This window comes from Gekko japonicus, unplaced genomic scaffold, assembly GCF_001447785.1.
Source record: "Gekko japonicus isolate JY-2015 unplaced genomic scaffold, Gekko_japonicus_V1.1 scaffold95, whole genome shotgun sequence".
Classification (NCBI taxonomy): Eukaryota; Metazoa; Chordata; class Lepidosauria; order Squamata; family Gekkonidae; genus Gekko; species Gekko japonicus.
In genome coordinates this window covers 968,057-988,427 of record NW_015165237.1, presented here as the reverse complement: position 1 = coordinate 988,427, position 20,371 = coordinate 968,057, and positions in this window count along the sequence as shown.

The window sequence follows — 20,371 nt, the reverse complement described above, 5'->3', positions numbered from 1 at the left end:
TTTTAAAAATCCTTTTAAGGAGAAAACTCAATTTACCCAGCTCTGTCAACAATTTCTGGTGTGTTTCAAGACAAACAGCCATCTGTTACATTGCAGACATTTACATCATGGGTAAATGTCTTTGGCAGGAAAGAGCCAGAAACCTTGGAGAAGTGCTTCCATTCAGAAATGATAGCACTGGAATACATAAATTCTTCTGGAATCTTCACAAAGCTGTTTCCAAATGTACTTTAAGAGGTCCATGTGAAATGGAGTGGTTTCATCATTTTCTGGGGCGGATAAGCAATATGTTCAGCTGTTATAAAGGACTAAATGGGAATACTGGCTTCCACAATATCTATGTGCATATAAAGTGTGTATAAAATGTCACCTTAGGGTAACCCCAGCAAGGGGCTTTCAAGGCAAGTGAGGAAGAGAGATGGTTAACCATTGCAGAGGCTTACTTGGTGGTCTTTCATCAAACTACCCAAGTAATTTGGAGTACTGACAATTATTACCTCCATGAAATCTGGATCTGAACATACTGATTTTTTCCCTCCTCCTAGTGTGCATCCCTAATACTAATGACACCTACCTCTACATTTCTTTAGCTAATTCACCTGGTGATGTAGTAGGGTCTCTGAATCTGTGTCCAACTGCTGTAGTTAAATGGCTAAGGATAAACAAGCTGAAACTGAATCCTGATAAGACTGGAGGTCACATTTGTGGGAAGGCCAAGGTCCTGAAGGATATGGTACTGCTGGGTTCCAGCTGACACTCACTGACTTGATTAAGAGACGAAGGTTGATACTTGATTCACCTTTGCTGCTGGAGAAGAAAGCTGATGCAGCTGCAAAGGGGGGGGGATTTACCAATTCCACTATCAAATCCATATATACTGGAAGATGGCCCCCTACCTTGACTCTGCTGACCTGGCCCCATAGATCCATGCTACAGTTACCTTGAGGCTGTACTACTGTAATGCACTATACATGGGTTTGCCCTTTAAAGACAACTCTAGGCTTACCATATTCTGAAAAGCAAAAAAAGAGGACATATTTCCCGACTGATTACTTCAAACAAGTAATCACTATGAGAGATCTCATTTTAAATACTCCTGCTCCTTAAACTGTGATAATTGCTACTAACTAGGAATATTCCTAACCTTCCAACCCAAGAAGAAGACATTTTCATCAGAGCCCAAAAGAGGATGGACACACAAAAAGAGAGAGGACATGTCCTCTAAAAAGAGGACATCTGGTAACCTTAGACAACTCAGAAACTAGAGTCAGTACAAAATGCCATAGCCCAGCTCCTGTTGGGTGCCAAGCAGAATCAGCACATCACTTTCTTTCTGCAGACACTCCCTTTACTACCAAACATTATGAGGTTCAGCTCAAAGGACTAGCACAAGACCCTTAAAAGCATTGGACACACATACCCGGAGGACTTCCTCTCTTTCTATGTTCTACTGTGACAGCTCTGGACCAATTGGACATTAATGTGCATTCTCTGTAGTGGCTCCCAGACTGTGGAACAGTCTGCCTGATGCTATTAGGGGCCCCCCCTTGCTTCTACCATTTAGCAAAATGTGCAAAAACGAATTGTTCAAAAGGGCATTTTTTTTTAAGCAGAAGCAAAGCTGTGATGTAATACCTTGGCTCAGGAGGTGACTTTTATTAGGGATAAAATCTTTCCTGCACTGATTGTCTCATTTCCTTAAACAGATATGTTTGCATGTATTGTTCTGATTTCATTCCCCTGTTTTACAATCCCAGCCCGACAGCATTATTTTGTCTTACCAGGAACCTTTGCTGTTTGATTCAAATGTTATCATATCTTGTAATCCTCTCATTGATTGCCTGATGTTATCATATTTTGTAATTTGCTTAAGGAATTAGGGTTTGTTTTTTGTTTTTTTTAAATCATACTTGTAATCTGCCATGGGCCCCCGTGAGAAAGGAGGATGATAAATGAATTATAATATCAAAAATAATAAGTATAGTTCACAGTCCCATTATTTTTTTTATAAAAGTACCTCCCTGAATTGCCTTGCTATAATACAGCCCTATTACTTTTATTCAAAAAGCCCCACTAAACAATTCATAGTTTGAGGAATGAGAGAAGTGTGGGAGTCTTTCTGACAACCTCAAGCAGGCCATTCGACAAGGTGGGGGGCCCAACAGAGAATGCACGTGTCAGCTGCAGCTGCAGCATTGTGCGTTAACATTTCAGAATCTTCGTCAAAGGCAGCCCGATATAACATGCACTGCAGTAGTCCTATCTAGGAATCAGCAAGGAATGAATGATCGGGACCCAAACTCTGTCCTCTAATAGTAGGCATCATTGAAGTAGGTGACAAAGTTGATGAAAAGGAAATTTTATCAAGGCATCCCTGGAGTCATTTCCATCCTAGAGAGACTGACAAATTTTGTAGCAAAACATCTATTATACTCTGCTAGAGCTACAAACAAAGGATTCTGTGTCATTTTTAATTATAAGCCGAGTTTCGAGTATCAGGTATCATTTCTAACCTAGTTGCTTCTGGCTTTACATTTCCATTGACCACCTGATTCGCAGCATGTATCTAATCCCTTGGCTAACTGTAATGCACTAGTGGAATTCATTTTCAAATTAGCCTTGGTAATCCCTTGTTCTTTGCAGATGTTCAGAACGATTTTTCTGATAAGGGCAGTATAATACTTCATAATTCAAATCTGGAGGTGCATAATCTTCCTAGGACTGAAGCACTTGATCCTTAGGGATAGTATTTTCCACAGTGTTGTTTTGTTGTTGCAGAAACTCACTATTCTCTATGTTCAATTCCTTCTGAATGCCAGGTTAACTAGGACAATCTCTCATATCCGTGCATTTATATTCATTCAGAACATTTATATGCTGTCCAGAAATGTGATGAAACTTTGTGCAAAAGCAATGCTCATGCTATTGTACCTATGAATTCATCAAGGTACTTTTTTGGGGGGCCATATTTGACTGATGTACATGTGTGCTTCTATGTCTGGGTAAAATATCAAACAGAAGTAACCTTGATATCCTATGGGGGTAATCACATCAAAACTGCTTCATTTGCAGTGTTTCATCAATGCATATATCCTCATCACAGATGGAGAAAGACACGAGTGAACTAAAGGGGCTAAGAGCTGTGGCAAGCCCTGCATGTTTCAAAACTAAAATAAACACCAGAGTACATCAATTCCACTTTAGACACTGGAATCGAGACCAGGTAATCCGAAACACCATAATCAGGGGAGAAATTTAAATCCAGGATTGACAGCGAAAAGCCACTGCCGGTCTCTGTTTTCGCTTCCGGTTTTTATCAAGACAAACACATGACACCACACCATCATCCAATACTTTCCCCAACTTCTTCACATTACTGGCTATCAACATGACATTCACATGTACAGGACCAGCTCTTATAGAGAGGGAGCGGGAAGGGGAACACTTGCTTCTCTGCTCCAACAAGTTCACTGGCCCCACCATCCATCTACACATGTTTTACTTGCATAGATACAATGCAAGCAGGTACAAAATCTAGGGTTCTTCTCTGTCATCAGGAGGGCTGCTTTTTATTGCTGATCACAAGGAATGTGCCTTCATGTACACAGATTGGCATCTGGATAGCCCAGGGTAGCCTGATCTCGTCAGATCTTGGAAGCTAAGCAAGGGTTGGCCCTGGTGAGAATTTGGAAGGGAGACCATAAAGAGTACCAGGATTGTGAGCAGTGTTCCCTCCAAGCTGAGTTAGTGTGAGCTGGCTCATAGTTTTCTAGCCTCCGGCTCACACATTTTTGCCTTAGCTCAGGAAGGATAGCTGCAGAGCAAACTAATTCATGCCGCAGCCAGATCGCCCGCTCACCACTTTAATGCTGGTAGCTCACAAAGTAGAATTTCTGCTCACAAGACTCCACAGCTTAGAGGGAGCATTGGTTGTGATGCAGAGGCAGGCAGTGGCAAACCACCTTTAAATGTCTCTTGCCTTGAAAACCCCATTGGTGTGTGTGACTTGACAGCAAAGGGGGAGAAAAGCACTCTGCCCGTATGCGGCAAATGTGCATAAGTGGGGGAAAGCCAGAGCACTTGATTGTAAAGATGGGAGGGCAACCCCCACAATGTACAATGCCCATATATGCATCATATGCACAGATGTTCTAGGGAGGGGCAGCAGGAAGATGAGCAGTGTAAGATTCCCTTGCTTAAACATTTGAAGGAAGACATCAGGCACTGGGCATGGGATTGCTCTTTTCAGCGGCAACCTCTAAAGGCAGTGTCATAGCCAGTTCAGTTCTTAATTGTACAGTGGCTCGCAAATGAGGGGAGAATCCTAATATTATCTGTTTGTATGGCATATGTATGAATTGCGCTAGCTGTTCATTACCCAGAGAGGATTTCAACATTAATTATTAAAGCACCCTGAAGATGAAGCTGTGTGCATGTATTCCACACTGAGCATATTTGTTTACATTTCTCCCAAGTTCAGTTTTCACCAACATAAATAAAGCATACGTTGCTTGTCTGCAGAATTATAAGGTTAAACAAACTGGCACCTATTCCAGCTGTGCATAAGCCATCAGGGTACTGGAAACTGCACTAATTGGCTGTTCAGTAGGGGGATGCAAGAAGGGGATTAATCCCAGCCCTGCCAAGCTACCTCTCTTGAACATCTGGTTGACGTTACCACTGCTTGTCTGAGGACCAAACCAGATGTGACTATTGTCACATATTCTCCACAGGACGGGCAGCCATACACCAGTTAAGGTTGCCAGATCCTCCAGGCCACCAGCAGGGGATGAGGGGCTAGGGTTGCTGCCAGATCCAGATTGGGAAAATCATGGAGATTTGGAGATGGAGCCTGGGGACCTCAGAACAGGGACCTCAGTAGAATACAGTGCCATAGAGTTCACCCTCCAAAGCATCCGTTTTCACCAGGGGAGCTGTTCTCTGTAGTCTGGACATGAGCTGTAATTCCAGTGGAGCCCCAGGTTCTACTTGGAGGCTGGTATCCCTATGGAGTTGTTCTTGCACATGGAGCTGCCAAACAGGGCAAATAATGCCCCCAGCACCATGTCAGGTCAGGGAAACAGCATGGGGGGGAGGCAGGAGCCACTCATCCCCCAGGCACTGTGTTCCTGGTCAGAATTGGGGCCCTGTGGCACCATTAGAGGGAGTTCTCCACAGGGACCAACAACCCACGTGTGGTTGCTAGTCCCCCAGATTGAGACCATATCCATTTGCCCAGGGGTCCAGTATCCGTTTGCCCATGGGTAGAGACCGTAGAGTTATGAATGCTGGTATGAAAGACTGCTTCTCTGCTCACTGGACCCCAAGCTGGTACCAATGACTGTGTTAACTTCTGATAAATGATGCTTTTGTATGAGTTGTACATTAAAAAAAATATGTACATTTTGCAAACATATAATGACAGTTGAGGCTTTGGGGGCACACACAATCTGCAGTCGTGACATATAATCATTATTATATGAGTTTGATTCAACTTTCGTGTATAGCCACTCCTTCTTTTTTGTGCTCACTGACACCTGTAATGAACCTAGGAACTATGCAAGCAGAGAAGATCATCAGAGTTCCCCAGGCATAATCCTATCAAAGAAAGCGGAGAAAATGATATTTGCTGTTAATTGAAATAAGTAATGTCAAACCATATGAAACAATGGTTTATAAGTGATTATGGAAAAAAGAAATATCAGTGGAACAATGCCTACAAGATAGGAGGATTTGGGGGTCAGTATAAGTTAACTGGATTTAGATTTAAGTTTTTTGATGAAATAATGTGGTTCAGGGGGTATGCATGTGGGAAGAATAGTTTCAAACCTGATTAGACCCACTTATATGCAGGGGTTCTAAGATCTTCCCTCAAGACTATTCTCTCTAATCCGTCAGCAGTCTTCAAAGGTCAGACCTCAACTGTCATCCCTCTTCTCTCTTCTTCACATTTTGTCAGCTTCTGGAAAGCTGATTGGGAGTCACCACAGCTTTCAAATCTTCTCAGGCTTTAGCAAAAGATTGGTTGTTTGACAACTAGGGTGTGGACGGCCTCCTATCTCTCACAGTATGTCCGGTCATTTTGATTTTTGGAAACCTGTCTGAGGAAAAAAACTATGAAAATCTATTTTAGAGTCATGTGGCACCTTTATGACCAACAAAGGTTTATTCAAGGTATGAGCTTTTGTGTGTGTGTGTGCACTTTTTTCAAATACCCTGGAATGGAAGGTAGAGTTCAAACTTATAGACAGAGGCTGAACAGCAAATTACAGTGTAACATGATGAAGATGTTTTAAGATATGCAAAGACAAAACTCCTTTGAGTAGGAGTCGCCGCTCCACTATTCCACCACCGTCATGGTTCCTTATAGGATTTATGGACGAGGCCCTGAGGAAGAACCGACATATGAGATCAGTAATTGATTGAGCACCATTGTTTTAGTGTCGATGTTTTTAATACGTTTTATATGTTTTAACTATGGCACGGTTAATTACTCTGCCCCTGTTAGCCGCCCTGAGCCCATCGGGGAGGGCGGAATACAAATGTGAAAAATAAATAAATAAATAAATATAAATATAAAATAAATAAATGAATAAATAACAAGCTTAGATTATAAGGTCAACAGTTGTTTTGATTTAATTAAGGGGGGAAGGACAGCAAAGCAAAAAATATGACAAAAGAGGGGATAAATGTGTAAAGGTGTCTTTTCTAATCGTGCTAACTCTCCATTTGTCTCCTCTCAGGTGTGGAGGTAACAACAGCACACAAAAGCTCTTGCCTTGAATAAACCTTTGTTGGTCTTAAAGGTGCCACTGGACTCAAAATTTGTTCTTCTGCTTCAGACCAACATGGCTACCCACCAGGAACTATAAAAATCTCTGTTTGTTCAAAGGTATAAAATATATTTCAGCCACAAGAGTTTCACCAACAAACAATGAAGATTGTTTCAGAGGGAAGCCACATTGGTCTGCAGTAGAACAGCTTGAAGTCAGTAACACCTCAGAGACCAAGAAGATTTTCAGGGTGGAAGCTTTTAAGAGTCAAAGCTCACCTCAAATACCAATAAAATATCAAACAAACAAACAAACAAATGTAAGATACCAATTAAAAACCAATATAACACCTAGTGTAGCAGTAATATGTTCAGGGAAGGGGTTAAAAGCCAATTCACAAAAGTATTCTAATCACCTGATGACTGTAGCCTCAAGTTATGACTTCCATATGTGAACATGACATTACAGATCTAACACCGCAGCTGGAACAGCTGGGGGAGTGATTATTGACTTTCAATTTCCATTTATTGGTTTTCCAGAAACATCTGGTTTTGCTGGAAACAAGATGCTGGTCAAGATGGAACCTTGGCCTGATCCATCATCAGGTGTCTGCAACTGGAAACTTGCTAATGAAGACCTGACCATAACAGAGCCCATTCATAAATACTGAAAATCCTTTGAATCTGAACAGAATTACTTGTGACATTCAGAAGCCTTCATGAATCATATAATCTGGTCATTTAAACTGGTTTCCTGCAGTCTGGTGTCACTGGCCCATTCTGCATCTAGCATTTGCTCTGCTGTTTTACCAAACCCACGTTGGGACAGAAATTCCCCTCTACATTCCATGCCACTTTCACTTTGTCAGATTTTATGGCAGTTGTCCAGACTGCAAGCTACTTTCACTTTGTTTGATCTCTTGGTTTTATGGTACTGTCTGCATAGATTTATGCCCATTTTATGGCCATTCAGGGGTGACTCTGTAGTCAGTTTGAACATAAGAACATAAGAGAAGCCAATGTTGGATCAGCCCAATGGCCCGTCCAGTCCAACATTCTGGGTCACACAGTGGCCAAAAATACCAGGTGCCATCAGGAGGTCCAGCAGTGGGGCCAGGACACTAGAACCACTCCCACTGTTGCCCCTCCCCTCAAGCACCAAGAATACAGTGCATGGTATTGGTCTGGGGTATTTGCATGTGGTTTTGAGCCACATCTTTTTCTGTTCCAGTGTGGGTTTAGTAAAACAATGGAGCGAATGCTACAGAATGGGCCATTGATGTGTGGCACAGCACATACTTTTCTATCCCAGCTTCATTCCCTGGTACTGCTAGTTTGTAAGTCTGGAAAGGAGCAAGGACCATGATTCAGTACTGTATTAGTATGTGTCAGGATGAATGGGACTGAGTGCTGGAACTGGATCAGAAAAACCTGGGTTCAAATCCCTTCTTAGGCAGGAAGATCATAGTTTAATTTTAAAGCTCTCTTGACAAGCTCTCTTGACAAGATAAAAAATGGGATAACTGTAAAGTTTCTAAAAAGGAAGTCAATTTGTGATTAATACATTCAGAAGCAGAGCACCTTCCGAAAATATTCTTTTGTCTCAAATTGTTGTAAAAAAAATAGCATGCAGGTGTTTGATATGTTTTAACTATATGGAAAGACACCCTTCCCCTTCGCAACACATGAAGCAAAATCTAAAGACAGGGGTTTGAGAGCTTTCTTTGCTGCCAAGAATTGGCAGCCTAAGTTGCACATATTAAATCCCCTTTTTTTCTCAGTGTGAATACTGGTGTGGTAACAGAAATAAGTAAGACTGAATGTAAATGCGAGTTTAATTAATTACGATGATATCTATCTGCTACTTCAAATAATCCATTGCCATGGTAACCAGGCACCTACTATAACATTGTGTGTTAAAGCTTTAATTTCAATCAATAAGGAATGGCAAGATGAGAATTCACTTTCTTCATAAAACTTTGCAAGGGCTACATCTTTATAAATACAGCTTGTGTTGGGCTTTCAGAATGCATAGGTGAAGTAAACAAATTCCACTAACATATTTTTTTTGGGGAAAAAAAACGTCCTTCAAGGCAGTGGCCCAGGGAAGACAGTTTCCAGCTGGTTCAAGTTAGGTGTGTGGCCCCACAATGCTGGGGGCCTGATATGCTCTTTCTCCTCCCCTCTTTCTTTTTGTTTGGGTTAGGACCTTTTTCCTTCTGCAAGTAAGATGGCCGGCAGCACCTTGTTCAGGGTAGACCCTGGATCCAACTCACTTGAAACCTGGGAGGAGGGGGTCATTAAATTAGATGGAGAACTGTCTTCTGTGCAACTTTTGTGCTGTTATCTTTAAAAACCATCCCTTTGACTATACAGACTTTTGTTTCTACTTTTTATACATGAAATTGAGCAACCTCTGGAGGACAGTGGAAGACAGGAGGGCCTGGTGTGATGTGGTCCATGGGGTCGCAAAGAGTCGGACTCGACTGTACGACCAAACAACAAATCTTTATAAAAAAACAGCTTTCCCAGACCCTTGAATTGTTTTTCCATTGAAAATAATGTTCCCCAAAAAACAGAACTTGGAAGAAACACAAGTTGAAACCCAACCTGGTAATGTCCTGCCCCCACACCATCAATTGTGCTGTAGACCTCCCACCCCACAATCCTGGATCCAAAATAATAATGACTATTTTTTTGGTGCACAACCCTACTAACTCTTTCACAGAGGTTCACACTGACTAGTAGATAAAAGTCAGGCAAGGCAGTGGGAGCGGTGGGAGTGGGAAGTTGGTAGGGTTATCCAGAGGTCATTTCGGGGGAATCGCGGGGGATTGCAGTTCCCCCAGGTGACGTACGGGGGGGTGGGGCACATGACGAAGCCCCGCCCCCTGCTTCCGGCTGCCCCACTTCCGGCCCTCATTCAGCCAGGAGGAGGCAGGAGAAGAGGGAGGGCAAGTTGCTTCCTCCCTGCCTCTCCCCACCCCTGCCTGCCTGGGGCCAGGGAGGGCCTTCGCGGGGCTTCCTTGCACTCTCGCTGGCCTTGCAGGTCCACCGTTGGGCCCCTCATGGGGCTCAGCAGTGGAGCTGCAAGGCCAGCGGCGGCCGGGACCCTTGGGGGTGGGGTGTGTGGTCTTATGACACACTTCTGGTGATGTCAGGGGGTGTGGCATATGCTAATGAGTTGTGCTAATGAGTTCCCCTAGATCTTTTTCTATGAAACGACCCCTGGGGTTATCAATATTACGCTTGAGGGCTGGACTTCTCCTGGTATTACTGCTGATCTCCAGACTACAGAGATCAGTTCCTTGGAGGAAATAATTTTACCATGGAGTCTAAGAGAAATAGAAATCCTAGAGTGATTTCATATGCCGGCTGAACTCCCTCCCTGCCCCAGATTCTGCCATCCCCATCACCACTAAGTCTCCATGAATTTCCTTAGCAGGCCTAGAGGTTGGAGAAGAAAATGCAGTCAATGCAAATGAATGCCCACACTGATTTTTTGATAAGTCACGTTCCAGTTGTAACACTACAGGGTAAAACATTCACCTAATCTCCAATACTCCATTCAATGCTTTACAATAAAATAACGTGTCTGGGAAATGGTAACAAGTGCTCCAGGACTCTCATCCTCCATCTTGATTTTTCTCCACTACAAATTTCCGTGGCTGAAAAAATGTTATTGTGAAGAAACCCAGACAAGTATGGCAGTTCCTAGATGTTGCAACTGGATGATTGAACCAGAAGTGATATCACAGCAAATGAAGGCTCTTTAGGCAGCAGCCTAGAGAGGGAAGGCGGCAATTTGGAACAAGGAGGCTCTGAGATGGAGATGGTGTTAACCACTTTCTCTGAGACCAGCCAGAGTCAGGAGACAGGAGGCATTGCTTCTGTGGGGGCCTTCTGAATCCTCTGGCAGTCACATGGGCCATAGGGGAGGGCTATGCCCTTGGAAATGGGTGGTTTCCCCAAGGGGACCCCAATGTGAGAAGACAGTGGAGCCTAGGGTTGCCAAGTCCTACCTGTCGCTGCAGTGGGGAACTCCCGGCTCGCTCCTGGAGTTGGACTGGATGGGCCATTGGCCTGATCCAACATTGGCTTCCCTTATGTTCTTACGTTAACTGTCCGTATAAGAGTTGTGTTCTTACGTTAACTGTCCATATAAGAGTATGTACCATAACTCTCACTTATTTATAATTGACCAGGTGAAGGCCTAGAGTGAAACACCTTCCTCATTTTGTCTCCAAAGTTTTGATGCTCTTATTTCTTTCAAAGTTATTTTGTTTTGTCACATTTTTGACTTTTATGATATTGAGTTGTCATAAGTCACAAAACAGTCAATGGCATTCCAGGTTTCTGCCTCTACATAGTGCTGTACTCTGTTGGAAACTATCAGAATTTTTAGTACATACACTAGTCTAGTCAAACTACACTACTCTAGTCAAACCGGTGTGTGTGTTCTGAAAAGCAATCATCACTGTTTGTGTTTTTTCTCTGTCATTTTTCAAGTTTTTGCTCTTACCTGGTCAGTTTGGTGTAGTGGTTAAGTGCACGGACTCTAATCTGGGAGAGCCGGGTTTGATTCCCCACTCCTCCACTGGCTGGATGACCTTGGGCAAGCCATAGTTCTGATAAGAGCTGTTCTTGAAAAAAGAGCAGTTTCTGTCAGAGCTCTCTCAGCCCCACCTATCTCACAGGGTATCTATTGTGGGGAGGGGAAGGGAAAGGAGTTTGTAAGCCGCTCTGAGACACCTTTGGGTAGTGAAGGGCGGGGTATAAATCCAATCTCTTCTCTTCTTAACTCCTTAACATAATAGTACTGAGTATGGTATATTTTTCCTGTGCTCTCAGTTACTGAACCTGTTGATTACAGTCTGTGCCTTTTAGCTATCTGTTATTTTTAACAGTCCACCCAATATTAATATTTCTAGGTTTTATAAGAATTTAAAAATTCTCAATAATTGTTTTCAAAAAGGGGGGGGGAGTTTTCTAAAAAGAAATGGGGGAAGCAAAAGGGGGGAAAATGGGAAATTAAGGGAAAATTTCAGGTATAAATAAAAATTCTGACAATAGGAAAGAATAAGGTAAATAAATATAAATATTGGGGGAAATTGGGTATATTTTTGGTAATATTTTTAAAAGAATTAGATAAACCCTTATTAAAGAAAATATATCTTGTCTTTATTCAGAACTGCAGCACTAAAATGAAGGAAGAAAATAATACAGGTACTAAAAGGAGGCAATAAATTAAAATAACCTTCATGTTCTCAGTGATCGACTATTTTGGGAGCTCTATGTTGAGAATGATGAAGATTTTGAATGTTTGCTGCTTCATACTGAAGTTCATTGGCTATTAAAAGTGAACTCTGTGAGATGCTTTTATGGCCTTTTGACACTGCTTTTGAAGACACAAATGCTTTGGCCAGTGATGAACTCAAAGAGGTCAGGTATTACATTTCTCATTTATCAGAAGTATTTGCAAAGTTCAGTGAAATGAATTTGCAGTTGCAAGGAAATGAGGTCAATCTTATTAAGGCCAAATCTCTATGTTTATTTCAAAGTTAAGTCTATTCAAAGGCAATATAAGCCATCACAAGCTGTACAAATTTCTGAGCCTGTCTGAAGAGAAAAATGGGGTACAAAATGATGATCTGCAAGTTTGTTTCGACCCCCTCAGATAGGTTGGATTCCAGTAACACCATTTTGAGGGGATATAAGCTTTCAAGAGTCAAATCTCCCTTTGTCATAAAGGGAGCTATGACTCTCAAAAGCTCACACCCTGAAATTTTTGTTGGTCTCTAAGGTGCTACTGGACTCAAATCTAGCTGTCCTACAGACCAACACATATAACCCTTTGAAACTATATCTTTGTGAAAGCTTTGCATGTGTGTGTGCTCATGTGTGACCATTTTGATATGCTGCATCAAGTGATTTGAAGATCTTCTTTTGATGGAAATATTTTAAACCAGTCAAGATTTCTGAACAGCCTTCAAAGGCAGCTCTGTGTAGAGCATGGTGGAGTAGTCCATCCTGGATACAATCAGTTCATAGGTAACAGTGGCCAAATAGCATCTCTGTCTTATCTGTACTGAGCTTCAGTTTATTTACTCCCAGTCAACCCACTATCCTGCCATTGATGCAAAACATCTATAGAGTTGAGCACCATGTGTATACTGATGATCCCTTGCTCCAAAACCCCCAGTGACCTCCCAGTACCTTCAAGAAAGGGGACAGAATAGAATCCTGTCAGGGCCTCATATTTCAAAGGTCATGGGGCCTAGAAATTGTCTCCCATCACCACTAACTGGAATGGCCATCCAGAAAGGAACAGAACCATCAGTGCTGAGCCAATTAGTCCAGAATATTAGCATGGTAGATGAGGTCAAAGAGGTCCAACAGACGTGTCCTACCCTTGTCTTTCCCATCAAAACTTCTCAAATGGGAACACAGAAATCATGCCAACAACTGAGACTCTGGATGCAACCTGGACTCTTGGACACACCATCCATGGAAAAAGTCCATTGTTGTACACGTCTACAGCTTCCAAACTTATATCTAGCTTTGAATATGCAGTTGTAACTTAAGCAATGTGTTTCTTTATTCTAGGGTGAACACTTAGGGACAACTCACCTATAATTCCACGTTGCTCTTTTTGTTAAGTACTGGGTTCACAGCATGGAGGACTCGGACGACGACATGCTTTTGCACACATTTATTGTACTTCACTCCAAATAAGACTAACTCTAATGGCCCAACAGGGCCAACTATATACATATCCACCCAGCACCCCCATTCCCATTGGAGGGTTTGAATGTCCCGCCAAAGTGGCTATTGGTTGGGGCTGGGGAAAACCAGGATCCAAAGTTTCCTTTATTCCAGGAGTCAAGCTCCTGCATGTGCCGTGGACCCCTGGTGGCGGTCCACGTACATAACACCCCTCCCTCCATAGTTCAGACTCTTCCTATGTAACATAGTCCTGTAAGTAAGTGGGGGGCCGGCACTCCCATAGGGAACGCCTGGGGGCCAGCACTGGTTCCCTAATCCCTGCTTCCGGCTGGCTAGCTGTGCCCAGGGGTTGTTGGGCCAATTGTGGTGTTGGCTGTTGGTCTGGTGGCTTGATTGCTTCCGGGAGAGTACTGCTCGGCGTGGCCTCCTCACTGGTCTGGGTGTCGGCTGGGACCTCAGGGTCCTGAACTGGTGCTCCTTCTCCGGTCGTCAACTGGGGGGGGGCTCCCTCTTCCGGGAGTTGTCACCTCCGTAGTTGGTCAATGTGTCTCTGCAGAAGTCGACCGTCGTCTGTTGACACCTCGTAGGAGACTGGTCCCTTCACCCTGGTGACTTGGCCCGTGATCCAGGGGGGCCCGGTCCCATAGTTCTGGAGGAATACCAGGTCCCCTGGGAAGAACCCTCTCGTAGACTCTCGATGTTCGATCAACCTCCTTAAGTCCGGTGCCCGGTTGGGTTGCAGTCGGTCTAGCAGCATTGCCGGGCGCCGGCCCATCAACAACTTAGCAGGGCTGTGGCCGGTGATGGGGTTAGGAGTTGTCCCATGGGTCAGGAGAAAACGGGCTAGGTGGAACTCCCAGTCTCCCTCTGAAATCCAGCTAAGGGCTTCCTTCACGGTATGCACCATGTGCTCTGCCTGGCCATTGGTCGCGGGGTGGAAGGGTGCTGAGCAGATGTGCCTGATCAGGTTTCTCTGGAGGAACTCCTGGAACTCCGCAGACATGAAGGCTGCCCCGTTGTCTGAGACTATTGTGTCTGGCAGGCCATGCGTGGTGAAGATCCGGCGTAGGGATCTGATTACTGCCTTTGCGGAGGTGGTCAACATGGGGCTGACCTCCAGCTACTTGGAGTAGGAGTCTACCGTCACTAAGAATAGTAGTCCCTGGAACAGTCCGGCGAAATCGATATGTAGCTGGGACCATGGTTTGCGGGTTGATCCCATGATTGTGTGGGCATGCTTGGCAGGTTGGGCCGAACTTCCTGGCAGGTTTGGCACCTCCTGACCCAGGACTCAATTTCGGCATTGATCCCCGGCCACCACACATAGCTCCGGGCCAGGGCCTTCATCCTTACAATGCCGGGGTGTGCCTTGTGGAGAGCCACAAGGACCCTCTGTCTCAGGTTGCTAGGGACCACGACTCGGTCTCCCCACAGGAGGCACCCTTTCAGTGCTGATAGCGCGTCCTTACGGGTGGTGAAGGCTGAGAACTCAGCCCCTGAGGAGGACACAGGCCAACCCCTCACCACCCAGCTCAAGACACGGGAGATGATGGGGTCATAGTTAGACTTGGCCGCAATGTCAGCAGCATGCAGAGTGGGCTCTGGGAGATCCTCGACGAGCAGGACCCCCGGTGCAGGAGCGGGGTCAGCGTCCACGACGGGCAGCAGCAGCCTGCTCAGTGTGTCAGCATGGCCCATCGCCTTGCCCGGGCGGTGTTCCAGGCAGTACTGGTATCCAGCCAGGAACAGCAACCACCTGAGCACCCGGGGAGACAAGACTTGCAGTGTTTGCTTGTCGGCAGCCAAGAGGCCTAAGAGGGGTTTATGGTCCATAACAATCATGAAGGGGTGGCCGTAAACAAAGTTGTGGAATTTTTTCACCCCCGCTACAATTGCCAACCACTCCCGGTTGATTTGTGCATAGTTACGCTCCGCGGCCATTAAAGTTCGTGAGTAGTAGGCCACGGGAACCTCGTGGCCATCAGGAAGGACATGGCGGAGCACAGCGCTGATGCTGTAGGGAGAGGTGTCGCAAGCAAGGACAACTGGGAGGGATTCGTCAAAATCGGCAAGTACATTGTTAGAAATTAAAAGCGCCTTCACCCCTCTGAACGCTGCCGCCTCCCTCGGGCCCCATGACCAAGGGACCGACTTATCCAGCAGCTGGTGAAGGGGCTCTTCAACCGCAGCCTTGTGTGGCAAAAAGGCGTGGTAAAAGTTTATTAGTCCCAAGAATGCCTGTAGTTCCACTTTGCATGTGGGGGTAGGAGCCTCCACGATGGCCTTCACCTTGTCCTTCGCCGGTAGCATCTACCCTGAACCCCAGAAAGTCCACCTCCGAAACCCCGAGGAGGCACTTCTCCCATTTCACTTTGAGGCCAGCCGAGTCAAAGCGTTGCAGGACGGCGCGGAGGCAGGAGGCGAAGTCGTCAGGGGATGCCGCGGCAATCAAGACGTCATTGAAAACGTTAATGCCATGGTGTAGCATTAACGGGGAGCGGGGTTCCTTGAAGCGGTGCGTGGTGCGGTGCTGCTCGAAAGCGATGCAGGGCGCGTCAGCTGGAACGATGCTCAGTGCTATGCTGGGATGCGAGCCAGGCCTGGCTCAGTGGGATCCCACCTTTGTCGCCACTGTAAAGTACTGGGTTCGCCGCATGGAGGACTCGGATGGCGACATGCTTTTGCACACGTTTATTGTACTTCACTCCAACTAAGACTAACTCTAACGGCCCGACAGGGCCAACTATATACATATCCACCCAGCACCCCCTATTCCCATTGGAGGGTTTGAATGTCCTGCCAAAGTTGGGGCTGAGGGAAACCAGGATCCAAAGTTTCCTTTGTTCCAGGAAGCTCCTGCATGTGCCGTGGACCCCTGGTGGCGGTCCACATACATAACACCTTTGACGAGGACAAGTTTCTTTTAAAAATAAAGTTCTGTCAGATCCCCACAGAAACAGATCAATTTTTTCCACAATCACTTCCAATGCAGAACAATTTTGAAGCAAGTTAGGCGATGCATGTGGAGGAAGTAATTTCCTTTTCACTGCAGGAAAAATAAAATAAAATGAATTTATGGCAGAATTAAGATGCTCTAAACTGCTAAGGGTTTTTGGAAGAGGCATTGATTTCTTCGGGATTAGGCTTTTAACTCATCCAGTTAATTTATGTTAACTTTGCATGATAAATAATAATTCTTATCTCAGAAGTTTTGGGGGATTTTCTTATCACCATCGAAAACTACCAGTCAATTGTACTATGCATGGCATTAAAAAAAAAATATTAGTGTACCTTATGCTTCAGTGCACTTAATTAAGTAGAATGATTATATGCAATGGGTAAAAGAACAAGAGGTGAATAGGCCATCTTGAGTTTATCATTTTGATGACAGGAGCTATTTTCTCATTCAGTGGGAGACAATCGGCATTAGACCCTGATGTAAATCACTTCTCAGTGGTCCTAGTGTGATGTGGAATCTTCAAATGCTTCCCAGGTGTGATTAGAGTTCAGCTTCAGAGCTGTTTGTCTCTTGAACCAAGGTATTTAATGGAATATCTTGAAAGGGAGAATGCAGGGGAGTGGGCATGTAGTGTTCTGAAAAGCAAAGTGAGGAATGATGATGGGAACCCAGAGGAAAACTGATTCCCTTGTTCTATAAAAGGAGTACTTTCAGTTGGGTGGCTGAATTCTCCCCAGCTGCTCTGGATAGGGAGACTCTATGGCAATTACTGAGTGGTTTGAGTTGCCTAGCAGGGGGGAGGGGAGATTAGCTCCCCAGGCAGGAGAACTTTAGACGCAGTGTTGTGCTTGAGGAGGACAGTCACAATAGCAAAACGTGGATTTATCTTATTTTATTCCTTTAGTGCTCCAGAGTTTCGCTCTGTGCTGCATGTCTAAAATTAATTACGGTATTTGAGCATATGTAGTTTACTGCACTTGTCAGTACATTTGCAGATTTTGCCTGTTTTATGTTCCCCCTGCTCCTGTGCATATTGGGGAAGAAAAGGGAGGGGGGGGAAACAAACACTGCCCAAACAAAGCAATATTGATGTTGGTGTGAACATATGTTCTTGTCCACTGGCAGAATGCTACACAAAAAGCTATCTTAATGCAACTACTGGAACATGACCTATGAGCAGAAGTTTGCTGAAAGAGATCTTCCCCGTCTTACCCCAGTAGTTAGTTACTCCATGCTCTGAAAAGCCTCTGCTGGTCAGGGGACCATCCAGAGGAGCCAGTGTGATGTAGTGGTTAAGAGTGGCATACTCTATCCTGGAAAACTGGGTTTAATTCCCCACTTCTCTTTAAGAAGCCTGCTGGGTTACCTTGGACCAGTCACAGTTCTCTCAGAACTCTCTCAGCCTCACCTACCTCACAAGATACCTGTTGTAGGGAGAGGAAGGGAAGGTGACTGTAAGCTGCTTTGAGACTCCTTAAGGTAGAGAAAAGTGGGGTATAAAAACCAACTCTTCTTACTAATCTTCTGCGGGAAAATCCGATGTGACACTGAGGGCTGCAATATGAAGGGGAATCAGGATAAATTGTACTAGGGCTGCGGTCACACGGAGCAGTAGCCATGCTACAGAGATGGAAGATAGGCGGATTTTCCGGGCGCAATCAAACCGCAACATCTGGGAAGCGTAGAGCTCCCGTGGCTAACCCAAGGCTTCCCGCCGAAGATGCGCTGTAAAAAAACTAGTACCTCCGAGGTACTAGTTTCCGGAAACTGTGGGGCAAGGGCAGGCGTCTGATCACGTTTCTGGTGGTAGCTTGTGGCATCCGGCGCCCGCCCATGTTCCGTCGCGAAAAGGTTTTTTCCCCAAGTCTCCACAGGATGCACACAAGCACCCAACCGTGCATGCGCACACTTCGGTAAAAAAACAACAACACAACCCCCGCCACGCCGCTTCTTTGCCGCGCCGCAGGATTGACGTATGATCGGCATCTCCCCCCAAACCACAGGATGTCGGCGGGACGTTTGATCCGGCGGCCGCGCAGTAGTTTACTCAGGGGCAAACAGCCACGCCTCCCCCCCACACACAATATCCGGCCCGTGTGACCGGGGCCTAGATAATGTAAAACTCTAAATTGGGGGGGGGATTCAGATGAGAAGCATTGCAGGCCATTTTGACACAGGTGTTCTTCCCTGAGTTGCTTTTGTCCCCTGCCTCCCCACAGCACTGAGGTGCTTCCATGACTCACCCAGGTTTCCCTTGACTTTCCTGTGATCCAAACCTGCTTTACTGAGATGTTTTGCGAAAAATCTCAGCAAAGCCATGTAGGTGGGAAAGTCTGGACTGTCCAGGTCCTGCTTACACAGCGGTCATTTCCCCTGCCTCACCCCCTGCAGCACCCATCCCTCACCCATGCCACCAGGGGACTTTTAAAATCAGCAGCTGGCATATTGGTATGATGATGTATCAGTATGTCCATTAACAGCTTTTTGAAAACTTCAGTAAAACCTCAGTAAAAGCCTTCCTTTCCCATAATGCAAGGGGTAGGATTGGTTACCATAGGGCAGGGAAAACGTGGGCAAAGCTGCCATCTGGAAGCCCTGTTGCCAGTGTACTGTTCTCAGCAACTCCAGCAATGCAGAGGTTTCCTTTGGAGAGTATTGCTGTGTGGAAGAGTCTTCAGAGTTAACCTTAGACTGTAACCATCTGTTTAGACACACTCACACTTGTTAATCAGATTTTTCCAGATGACATAACAACATTATTTCACCATTGTTTGACAACCAGTTACTTCCAATGGGATAATGAATTCTATGACCAGATGGATGGGGTTGCCATGGGAAGCCCTCTCAGCCCAGTTATAGCAAACTTCTACATGGAACATTTTGGGAAAAAACTGCTTTAGAATCTGCACCCCACAAACCGGTTGTCTGGTTCCAGTACGTAGATGATACCTTTATCATTTGGAGCCATGGAGAAGTAGAATTGATGGAGTTTTTAGTCCACTTCAACAACATCCACTCGAACATACAATTCACAGTGGAAAAAGAAATCGAGGGTAAACTCCCATTTTTAGATGTCATGGTCATCTGCAAAACTAACCTTCAATTAGGTCACAAGGTCTACAGAAAACTAACTCAAACAGACTGTTATTTACACAAAAACTCCAATCACCACCCTGTCAGCTATGCTGCCATGAAGGTTGGGGAGCTCGGTCTGTGTCTGGTTAATTGCTACTGCATTCCTTTCTGTGCTTTTTCTGCTTTGCGCTGAAATGCTTATATATACAGATGTGCAGGAAGAAGTTGTATTTGTCTGGGTTTTTCCTAGGTGCCGTGGGAGAGTGTTGGTTCTCAGCTTTAGCTACCTAACGGTCTCCAAGCTTTATCCCGCGCATGGGAGGGTGCCTAATTGGCCAGTGCTGTGGGGGGGGGGGTGCATCCAAATACCCTATATCCCATTATGCCCATGGGGCCGCCGCCATTCTTAACAGTGCTTATGTTACTGCATCTATAGCTCTGCAATAAAAGTATGGGAACAACTAATACACAAGTAATTTATGAGGCCTTTGTCACACTACTAGAATAAGCTACAAGATTCTTACATTTATCCAAGATAGAAAAGAGAGATAAATCACTAACTGACACAATGGAGATCCACATCGGATCCACAAGCAATGTATGATCACTTTTCTGCTCAAATCTCAGTTCAATCCCAATTTCCCCTAAAAAGAGAGAGAGAGAGAGAGAGAAAATTAGTTTCAAGTGAAAGATCTGTAGACATTTGAAGTTAAAAAATGCTATCCAAGTGATTTTGGAACCCATCTTAAGAACAGAATGCTGCAAAATCATTATTTGCAAGAGGTGGTGTTGAAATTCCCAGGGGTTGGAATTAGACTTTGTGGAAATCATGTATTGGC